Raw genomic sequence first — 11804 nt, forward strand, 5'->3', positions numbered from 1 at the left:
GGCACTGGGGTTTAGTGTGTCCTGTTAATTGCATAAGTAGATGCATCCTGCATATGTAACCTTTGACTGACCTGGCCTATATGCAATAAAGGAGACAGCATGCTAATGATAAATATTTTTACCTTTGGTTAGCTTCATAAATATAAGGCCACAAATAATAAAGTTTTAGTATTTTGAACTTTTATGAAATACTATTAATAAATGACCAAACGAGGTGTAGAAAAGAAAGTTGATAAGAACTAATTTGTACCATTTAGGTAAGTAAAAATGTGGTATAATGTTTGCAGTCACTGAAATACTTGTTTGTTTGTGGGAAGAGAAAACACAAAATTAGGAGAGAATAGAGAAAAGAACTGAGAAGAACCAATGAAATACAAACAATCAAAAACAATTAATTTAAATGAGCATTCCTAAGTCTTCTAATTTTATTATGACTATCATTATAATTATTTTACCACCCCAGAAGTCCAACTCTTAAGCACATATAATTATGTGTGGCCCAGAACAAACACATACTCTGGCATAACTTATATTGGTTTGTATCACACTGTGAAGTGTAGTGGGATCAGAAATGGACAGACACATAGCTCCCAGAGATTCACAGAAGTTTAGAGCTGGAAGGGACCCCTATTTTTCCAGTGCTGTTGCATTCTGCTTATGTAGTTTTGCCTATATGGAAATACCATATAGCATTTAATACAGACAGAAAAGCTCTTTAAGAATTTGTAGACATTTTATACAACTTTAAATTCTAGAATTGCATAGCATTTATCTAAATATGTAAATTCTGTTGTATTCTGTAGGTTTTTTAATTAATTTTTAAAATTAATTTAAAATTAACTTCTTCATGGTTCATGTGACCAGTCTCTGGATAGACTCCCAGTGGGAGTGCAGGCATCTACCCCGGAGATCTCAAGATAATTTTATTAGTTTCATGCACTTGGTGGCTGTGAGCAGTAGCAGGGGAAATTGCAAGTTTCTTGGATGTATGCAGTAATGCAACTGCTGAGCAAGACAGCTATCTGTCCCAGGTGCCAAATTAGGAGTGGGGCCAGAATAGCCCCCCACTCCCACAGAATCCATGCCCAAGCAGCATTCCCATGTGCCTACTCCCTTGTGGCTCCTTTATCCCCTGCTCTCTGCCTCTTCTTTCAGAACCTGACTACCTCGTAACTGAGCCAATTGCATCATCTTAATTAGAGATACCTTAAGGATAAATTCAGTCTTTCAACTGCAGAGAAAGATATTTCTTCATGAAGAAGCAATAAATCAAGTATTGAAGGAGGTACAATTTTCTGTTTTAATAATATATATATATATATATATTTTTACTAATTCAGGAAGCATATCTTATGTTCTAAATAAATACAAATTACACACATTAAAATAATCAGATGACTAGTGGGTACTGCAAAAATATTCGCAAATGACAGTTTCCCAATTTTATCACAAATCTTTATTGATTCTAAAATGTATTCAGAAAGTTTATTATTCATTACACTCTTGTTTAACAATGTTCTGACCATCAGCAACTGCAGCAGCAAAACCATGTGACTCATGTCATGTACCACATCCAATTATACAAGGTGAATAATAAATAGTAACTAGTTACAACAAACAATTTGTACACAATCCATAGGCTAAAGATAGTTGATTAAACAATTTTAGGAGCATCGATAAATGATGAGTGTGGTCACAATAGTGAGAAATGGTTTGTGGTTGATATACTAACTAAAAAAAGTTTATAATTTATAACTAATCTTATGGCAAACAAAGCTTGATTGGCAGTACTTTAAGGTATCTGATTCACTTGTCTCCCAAGCAGCCAGTTTTATAGTTTCCCACCCTGCTGTTGAAGAAGCTGACCATCTTATTAAATTCTGACCTGTATCATTTTCCCCAGATTACATGGTGTTCTCCAGGGTGCAACAACTTGGGTTTAACACCCTGTTTAACACCCTTTTTGTCAATGTGAAAAATCTGGTGAATCTCCTTTCACCCAGAAACGGAAACATTACTGGCTGAATAGCATCATGCCATAGAGCCTAAACATATTGCCATACCCAGAGGTTTCTTCTATGGGCCACACTGCCAGAAAAGAGGGTAAAGAAGAGGAAGAAAGGAAATAAAGGGTTACCTTCTGTCATGGAAACATTTAATACTGATGGGGGGAAAAGGAAGAAGAAGCCCTTCAAATTGTCAGGCTAAGCTTATTTTTAAAAGCAAAACAATAGTGATTTCTTTATGCAGTTAATATTTATAGATTTGAACCATTACATCCTTGATGAGATGATTCTTATTACAGAAGAATCATATACAGATTTCCCAGTTACCATTCAATCTCTTCTTCGGGTCACCATTTTCTCTTTAGTGATTTCTCATGTGCTGATAGATTTGTTTTCAGCTCTGCTCCTCCCTCCCCTCCAATTCTTACATATTGATTACAAGGAAAACAACCTCTATTCATACTACAGTCCAGACAATGCTGGAGGATTTAAGAGAAGTCAGTGTATTCCATAGCAAGGCTGTTCAGCGGGAGGCCTGTGGACTGCATGTATTCTGCAACAGGTCAAGTTGCGGTGGGCTCTCACCCAGCTGACATTCCTGCCATCTCTGTGGCTGCTACAGCAATTGGAGCTTTCAGGCTCCATCTCCGTTCTCCAGCTTACAAGGTGCACAGCCTTGGGCTATAGGAGCACAATGGAGATTTCCATTATTTGTAATTCATAAGCCTACTTTCTTAAGGGCTTGCCTGCATCAAGACCCCAACCCTGCTATTCATTGGGTGCACTGTTGTCCAGGACAAAGGACCACATTCTGTTTTTGCTATCCTCTCCTTTGCTTTGAAGGCCTTATAGATTCACTTGAATTAAAAATCAGGCCAGGACTCATTCATAACCTATGAGATGAGAAACACACTTAGGACTTTGGCGGTATGTCTTCACGAGACACTGACTGCACAGTAGCCTGATACTACTGCACAGTAATGTTGCATGGCAAAAACTGTGATGCAACACTGCTGCACAGTAGTATTAGGCTACTGCACAGTAACATTACAAAAAAGGCATTTGCTGGCACTACTGTGCAGTAACTCAGATTACTGTGCATTTATTTAGTGCTTTTATATACAAGTACTTGTTTATACAAGTATTAAATAAATGTGCAGTAACCACTGCGCAGTAGTGGCTTTTGTAGATGTGCCCTGGATGAAGTAAGGCTTTCCCTCTCCTTCCTCTCCCTCTCTATCCATTCCCTGTCATTCTGTATTGCAAATAGTTGACCCTCAAACCTTCAGGCTGAGTTACAGAATTAATCAGCATTACCCATTTACAAAGCACTCCTCATCCCCAGATTTTTCATGGAATGTTAATGCTTTTATTTTATATTCTCTGAAAGTCTTACTGTCAATGTGCATTAAAACATTAATAACGAACATTTCGATATACAAAATTAAAAAGAGAATTTCCAAAGGATTGTGTTGCAAATGGTATCAAGTGGGAGGCTTTCATTATTTTGAAATATATCTTGAATTTTTCCTTCAACAAAATGCTCAGGTTACTTGAAACTATATGACATAGCTAAAATATTTATTCATTTGTGTTTGTATTTTTGAGGGTTCTTCATTCTTCGTTTAGTCATATCCATTCTTTTCTGTTTTCCCAGGTTTACAAGACATGTATGGATTATCAGCTGAGATAGAGTTAAATGTAAAATTCAGTGTGATGCAGTGCATTTTCCATTCTTTCATACACATTATGGAATTTGCATTGAAATATCAAAGGGTATGAATGCATTTTACATTTTCTTTGAGGTAGGCCTAGCAACAGAGTGTGGTGTGCAGTGATAAGCTAACTCTGCTGGAGCACATCAATCCAGTACAAAAAACCATTGAAAGGTTTGAACATTTAAATCTTAGAGATGAAATGCAAGTCATCTAGTTCTAAGCATGTCAAAGAGTTTCCAGGAACACTGACCCTTGTTTTACTTAAGCTATGTTAAGGCAGCACTTCTTCCCCGCTGGTAAAGAACATTAATTTAAACACTTTTAAATGACCCTTAACTAGAGTATAGGATAAGATTTATTTATTTATTTATCTTGCATTGTGAGTATAAATAGGTAAATACCATGGTTTTATTTAAAGTGATTGCAGGTTTTGGGGAAATGGGGTTGTGTTTTTGAAAGAAGGAATGTTAATAAGACTAAAGTAACAGTTAGACAATACATTTATTTATTTTTCTTTTTTTCTTTGTCTTTCTCTTTCTCTCTCTATTTCTGTATAATTATCTCACTTATAAAGTATACACAGATGGCTCAAGAAAGATGCTTTGGATACATCTCCCATAGTTCACTACCTCAGTAATATTACAACAGGTTTAATGCTAATGTTGAGGTTTCTAATAATTTCTATAATAGGTGCCATATCTAATGGAGACACTGTAATCTTGTGTTATTTCCTCCTGTTTATCCTGTTTACAGTGACATGGACAAACTCCTGTCCTTTTACAGATTCAAGAAGGGAGACAAGCACCATGTAACAAGTCAGCTCTCCACAGCCAGTCAGAAAGTACAGAGTAAACTACAGTTTGGAAAATCTGGTTTTGAGCTTGATTAGTACTCTGCATCTCAGAGAAGGATGGCTGTCATCTAGATATATACATTTCCAAATATTCTAAATCAGGGGTGGGCAATTATTTGTTAAGCTGTATGCGTAATGAATTTTGGTGAGCTTTTGAGGGCTGCATGGGTAGCCCCTTCCCTTGCAAGTTGCCCTGCCCCCTTGTTGCCATCTTGGGACTGGAAGTCCCACCCCTAACCCCTAACTCCTGACCCTTGCCCCCCCAGAAATACTTCTGGGGGGGGGAGGGTTGCCAACTTGGAACTAGAAAAAAACCAAATCATATGCTAAAAGTCAAACACCTACTATAACATATTTTAATTTGATTACAAAAAATGTTTTTGTCATGATTTGTGTTTGCATACTGTATATAGAGGTGATTGCACAATAACTCAAAAATATTAGCCTTGTATATTGTGGGGGGGGGTGTATAGTGTGTGGGGGTGTGTATGTGTGTGGTGGAGGATGTGTAGGGGTGTGTATGGTGCCGGAGTGTGGGGGGGTGGGTCTGTGTGGTGGAGAGTGGATGTGTGTGCGTGTGGTAATGGGGGTACATATGGTGGGGGGGGTGTATAGTAGGGTGTGGGGGGGTTGTGTGGGGACATAGAATATGTTGACGGTTGTGTATATGTTGGAGGATACAGGGGCAGGGTGAGGGTGTGTGGGGTGTGTGGGGGACCCACACTTCCTGCATGGCAGCAGCAGCAGACAGGGTGCCCGGTGGGGCGTGGCTTTGGCCAGCGCTGCACATTGCAATGAGCAGTGTAGCCTCTGCCAGGCAGTCTGTATTCCCGGTGCTACCTGCCACTCGTGCTCAGTCCCTGCACTTGCCGGGCACAGGAGGGAAGCCCCAGGCACTGGAGCCAGCTGCTTTCCCCACCCCTCAGGAGAAGGTGCCTGGGGTTTTGCTCCCCTGCTGTGCAGCCCTGGCAGGGAAGGCAGCCGGCTCCAACACACAGGGCTTCCCTCCTGTGTTTGGCAAGTGCAGGGACTGCGTGTGTGTGGAGGCTGTGCCCCTCGCTGCAATGTGCAGTGGTGGTCAGAGCTGCACCCTGCTGGGCACCTGTGGCCTGAGTGTCCCGCCTGCTGCTGCTGCCACCCACACTGCCACCAGCCCCAGCTCCAGCTGGAGCCCTAGCCCCATGCTCCACACCTCAGCCCAAGTTCAGCCCTACCCCTCCCACTTTCCTACCTGCTGCCAAGAGTCAGCTGAAGACTGGAAAAGCAGAGCAGGTCCCTGGAGTCTGCAGCAGTGGCAGCCCCACCCAGAAGCTGCAGGCTAGCTGGGATGCACCCTTCCACCCATGAGGGTAGGAGAGAAGCACAATAGGGTATGTTTGGGACTGTGTGTACACAGGGGTGCCTTGCTCCCACCCTCATGGGTGGAAGGGCTGGGTGGGGTGCAGTTCATTGAGGGGCACTGTGGACTGGATGAACTTGCCTAGCTGGTTGGATCTGACCCATGGGGTGTATTTTGCCTGCCCCTGATGTAGATGTTAGTATGGCTAGCTTAGAGTCCAGGTTAATCTTTAGAGATGTCTACAAATATATTCATTTATTCTATTGTTGATAAACTCTTAGTCCATACATTCCATCTTTAGGTAAAGTAGCCGTGTTTAATATTTACTCTGAACTGAAGCTATCTGTTCTGAATCCATGCTAGAAGTGCTTGGGGATTAAGTCTCCACATTAAATATGTAAGTCAAAGGTTTGTCTGAGTCTAGATGGTTAAGGAATATCACTTTCTGTACCTACTGGCATATAAGAGAACAATGAATCTAGGATTGTACCCTTCTGTCTTTTTTGCCTAAGCATAGACAATATCCTATACTTTTTAGACTGGGTTGCCCTGGGGTTGCTTTCAGCACAAATCTGAAGCAAGGCCTCTGGCTGTGTCTCTCTGAGAATTACATCATATCTTCAAGTCTCAAGGGCTTTTATAAAATTTCAGTTGGGAATGCCCAGGGTGATGCAAATTACTAAACCATGCCATTTTATGGTATGCAATTTAACTTCTATTTCACCCATACCTGATATGCCATTTCAGTCTGAGTAAACTGAATCATGTCAATATTTTCTAGTTTAAACGTAATCCAGTATTACACCCTATGCTGTCTCCTGAACATTTCATTATTCTGGTGGAACAAAAGGACATTGCTTCCTTCCTTTTTCCTTCAATGGATAATTACATCAAGTTAATCACTAGGTCTTTCACTAATTGGGCTACCCATCTGAAAGGCTATGGCTCAGATTCAGATCATCCTTTTAGATGACTAAACATAATTTAGACAGTAAATACCTAAGTCACAAAACAAAAACAAACAAAAAAACAGCAACTCCCCCCCAAAGCATCCAGATCCACTTCGTTCAACTAGCTGCCAAATCACTTAGGCACATAAATTTATTAAGTGTTTTTATTTTGGTCTGAAACAATGAGGGCCAAATTTTTGTCAGGCGTGTCAAACACAGAGGCTGCCCCAGCCACTTGTGGCACTTGTGCCGTAGATAACAGATTTTGTTTTATTCAGGGTTAAAGTTAGCATGATTTAGCTGACTTCTACTGCTATACTAGTGAACAAACATAAAACAGAAACAATCAATGAAAGCTCTTGAGCAGAAAGTGCTGCTCCCAAGACAGAGTGTATTTTTTTTACTGACAACCTGCAAACTTTTGCTGATGGCCAAACCTTTTTACTGGCATGTTTTATATAATGTAAACATAACCCATCTGCAGACTCTGGACAAAGGCTCGGTATAAAGGATAGTAAAAAAAATGTGGTCATCAATAAAAAGTTGACTGCAGTAATAGTTTTATGCTATGCTACCCCATCTCATAAGTTCCCTATCTACCCTCACACCCTAATGACCCTAGCTGTACCCTGTATCATGTTGCCCTCTGTGCCAGCTTTACCACTGCTAGCTCCACTTTCTTCTGTCCCAACGCAGATCCCCAAAGAAGAACCAACACTTGCTTGCCTGCCACCCAGAAGTGTTCTAGACTGATGGGTGGAAGTGCCAGGAACAGAATCAGCACTAGCACCAGCACAGGCTTGAAGGTTGGGGATAGAGGTGCAAAGTCCTCAGAGGAGCTACCTTTGAGGTCCTGTGCTGCTTTTTAGAGAACAGATGATGCTGCTATGCTCTGGTTGTGCTTCAACAGTGTATCCAGCTTGTTTTCTACAGAACTTCAAGAAGCTCAGTGTTTTTACTGAGGTGATTTTGTAGAGTTGGTTTTGTTCTGTGGTTTACGGACAGCACAATTTTTAATGGGATTTACGGGCAGGTGTTTTTAGTCTGTTTACTTACAAAGTGTTTGTAAATTGATGGACAGCTGGAAACCCTGCACTCACTCCTCTTTTAAAATGGGTTAAATTACATCTCTGTACAGATGCAAATACCTGTGTATATACTGCCCATTTATCAATAGGCTGTGAAGGCTGTTGGGAAAGTGAATAATTTGGATTTACAAAAATTGGAAGAGAAAAATGCTTGCACTAATAACATCTGAACTGCCCATTCAGGCTTTAAGGTTAATATTATATTGAAAAAATAGGGTAATACAGAGCTTTAGCTAATACAGTGTTGTTGCTATTAAGTGAAGATAATTCTCTGAAGAAGCAAGGCACCAGGAGAAAACTAAGTCAAGATGTGACAGAGTCACAGGTCAGAACTTGGCTAAGAAAGGAAACATAATGTAAAAATAAGTGTAAATTTTTTATTATGGCAAACAGGAAACATCAAAGTGCCCCATGGTTCTGTGCTAGAGTCAGTGTAGATCAATACATTTATTAACGATATAGAAAAGGGTGAGAACAGTGAGGTAACATAAATAAAATAAATGAATAGCGAAAATCGAACTGCATATGCAGCTCACACCTTTATAAAGTTTAAAGGTGAACACCAACATGAAGACCTCCTATCAAAATGCAGTTGCAATCAGACATGTTAAGGGTGTTGTTACACATTACACTTTCCACGTGCTAACTCTAAAGAATGCTGGATGATATTAAAGTTAGCATGTGCTGTTAGCTGTCACACACTGAGGGTTAATATGCACAGCTCTGACTTGCCATTAAAGGGCTGGTGAGCAGTGGTGTGGCTAGGAACTGCCAAGTCTGATCTGTAGCTGCCTGGCTCCCCTGTGGCTCTTTCCGCATGCCCTCCTTCCCCACTCCACCATGGGTTTCCACTCACTCATGCCTGCCCAGCTTTACCTGGATGTCTGTCAGGCTAAGGTGGTAGAAATATGGATGATAAATCACCCATGTGAGTGGGGAGGGTGGCGGGGCTGGGATTGGGTCAATCCTGAGATAATGAATGACTGCAAATTGCTGGTATTGGCTTCATGGAACAGACTGACATTACTGCATTATTAGCTGCCTAACACCAGCTGGAGATAATCCTTGCCTAAGAGGCATAATTTTTAGACTCTTTGGCAACATCCAGACATGCAGAGGCATCTGCTTGCAGTGGCACACAAATTGCTGTAGCACACACCCCTGCATGTGCACTTCATTGCGGGACAAATTGTTCCGCAACAAGCAAATTGCCCTTGCTGAGCTCCTCCTGGCTCTTCAGCCAGGGAGAACTGGAGGCTGGGTCCAGCACTGGTGGACCAGTGGCTCCAGCAGTCTAACCTGATGGTTCAGAGCAGCAGGGGCAAAAGTCGGGCAGCACAAAGGCCTGGTGAGCAGCCAAAGTATTAGCCTGGACAGCCCAGCTTCCATATGTGCCAGAGTATTCTTGTTGTGCATGCATCATGCTGCTTTTTGTTCCTTTTATTTATTTATTTATTTATTTATTGCCACTGGGATATCCTATCCAGGATATACCAGGTAGCAAATGTTGGCCCTGCACTGAAAATTTGCAGTGCGGAGCACATTTTAACTTTCATCGCTGCCAGCAAGAGTTTTATTTTGAACAGGTTATGGTGCAGTATCCCAGAAACCCCTGCACCCATCTTGGTAGGATTCATGCCCTCAGAAGGGGCTACCATCCCTGCAATTTTCATTCAAATCAGGCAAAAAATGACAAAGTTATGGGCGTTTTCATGATTCTCCATTATAGCCTACAGGTGAAACATAGAAATGCATCAAAACAGCATCGAAACAGCGTTGAAACAGAGAAACAATCGATGAAACAAAACAGAACAGTGCTTCAAAACAGCAAAATGAAACACTGTCCCTCTGAAATGGCAAAATGGATGTCGAAATGAAATGGTGCTGTTTCGCGCAGACCTGTGCGTAGAAAAGTATTATGCAATACAGTACATGTGTGTCGACCACCTGTGAACTCTTAACCAAGGTGACAGATCTCTGCCTAATTTTCATCTGTCACACTAACGCCACTTACTTAAAACAAACTTTATGCACATCTGACCCCTACATGACACAATGAACACTGAATTTCCATTTGGAGGAAAGTTATAGTTCTAGAAAGAAATATCAGTCAGGTTTTGCATGTCGTTTCTTGCAGCTTGTGAACATCTATATTTGAATATTGTCTTAAGACATTGCCACATTGGAGACATTTTGAAATACTGAAATTTTACTGTGATAAGAACAATGGCTGGAACAATGAATTTTTGCTTACCTCAAGAGGATTGGAGAGGAAACCAAAACTGCATTTGGAGATTGCTCTGGTTTTATCAATAATCATAGTACCAGAAAACTTAATTTTAAGAGCAGGAAATACACAAAGCTCTTGGGTTAGAGGTGATATCTTCTATTAGACCAACTGAATAGTAGCAAAAAATTCCTTTCATCAAGCAAAGGAAGGAATTTTTTTGCTACTATTTAGTTGGTCTACTAAGTTATCACTTCTGACCCAAGAGCTTTGTGTATCTTTTTTTTTTGTCAGACCAACACAGTTCAAAATAGATCCCTGAAACAAGAGAAGGCAATATAACTGAGTGGGTATGTGGCAGTGAATTTTCAGAGTATGCTGTTCATCATAACTAGGGTGACTATCTAGGACAATGTGAAATCAGCAGGGATCCTGGTTTTCTCTGATAAAAAAAAACAACAAAAAAAACAACAAAAACCATTTTTGGATTAAAGAAAGCAATCCAAATTCCACGTGGAAAAATGTGGATTTGGGATTTTATTTTTTAAATCTGAAAATTGGGGATTTATTTTATCAGATAAAATCAGGATCCCTGGTGATAACAAGAGATGCTACTGGAAAAGACGTGTTTTTTGCCAAGCACTATGTTATGCCTATTAGATACTGTGATAAGAATTGTGAGCTCCCTCAACTCCCAGACTGCTGCAGTGGGGAGAAGGGGGGAGTACCGGGGGGCGGGGGTACATGTGGACCGCTAGAGATCAGGGGGGAGTGATGGGAAGCCAGAGGGGTAGGGGAGACATAAAGTCTTACCTGCTGCTGGCTGTCTTCATACTGCACACCTCCAGATATGCTATTTTGGCACAGGGCTGCACCTGCTATGGCAAAGATCCCTGTGGCAGTGTGTCACTCCACTTACACCCCCTATAGTCATAGTCGTTCCCTGGGGCTGGTGCACCACTCAGTACTATCAATTATGTTACTGGACACATCTTTTAAGACAGACAGGGGGCAATCTTCTATCAGAGTAGCTTTTATAGCACCTACCAACAAATGTGAAGTAGAATGGACTACAGGTTTTATTGTATTTTTTGTGTTAACTGAGTTTATGTTGTTTTGTTTGTGACTTAATTTACTTCTGTGCACAGAGAATGAAAAGTTGTGTCATGTGTCAGAGCTGGCTATGTGCAGGGTGAGACGAGATAGAATGAGACAACAGTCTTGAACAGCTTTGTTGACCTATCAACCAAGAGGTGTCCATAGAAGATAAACCTGACAATGGGAGGGAAGGATTGGGGAGAGGCAGCTATCAGCTCCTGGAAAGTGGAAGAGTTTTGGGGAGCTGGAAGGGGAGCAGCCAAATATCTTTGGAGACTCTCAAGGATCTGTGGGCTGGATGGGGGACAGAGGGACTGCTTAATCCCTTCGGGGTGGGGAAGACCCTTTGACTGGTGGCCTTTGCCCCAGTAAATGCCTTAATGAACAAACTGTCTGCTGTGCTATTTGGAACTATGGGTTGCTCTCAGTCCCCTCGATAGAAGGTGAAGCCCCTCTATCAGTAAAGAAACTTTATGCTAGCTCCTGAAGTCAGGACCCTGGAGAACGAGGGAGAGCAAGGGACTG

The sequence above is a fragment of the Alligator sinensis genome, unplaced genomic scaffold (genome assembly GCF_000455745.1).
Source record: "Alligator sinensis unplaced genomic scaffold, ASM45574v1 scaffold605_1, whole genome shotgun sequence".
NCBI classification, from domain to species: domain Eukaryota; kingdom Metazoa; phylum Chordata; order Crocodylia; family Alligatoridae; genus Alligator; species Alligator sinensis.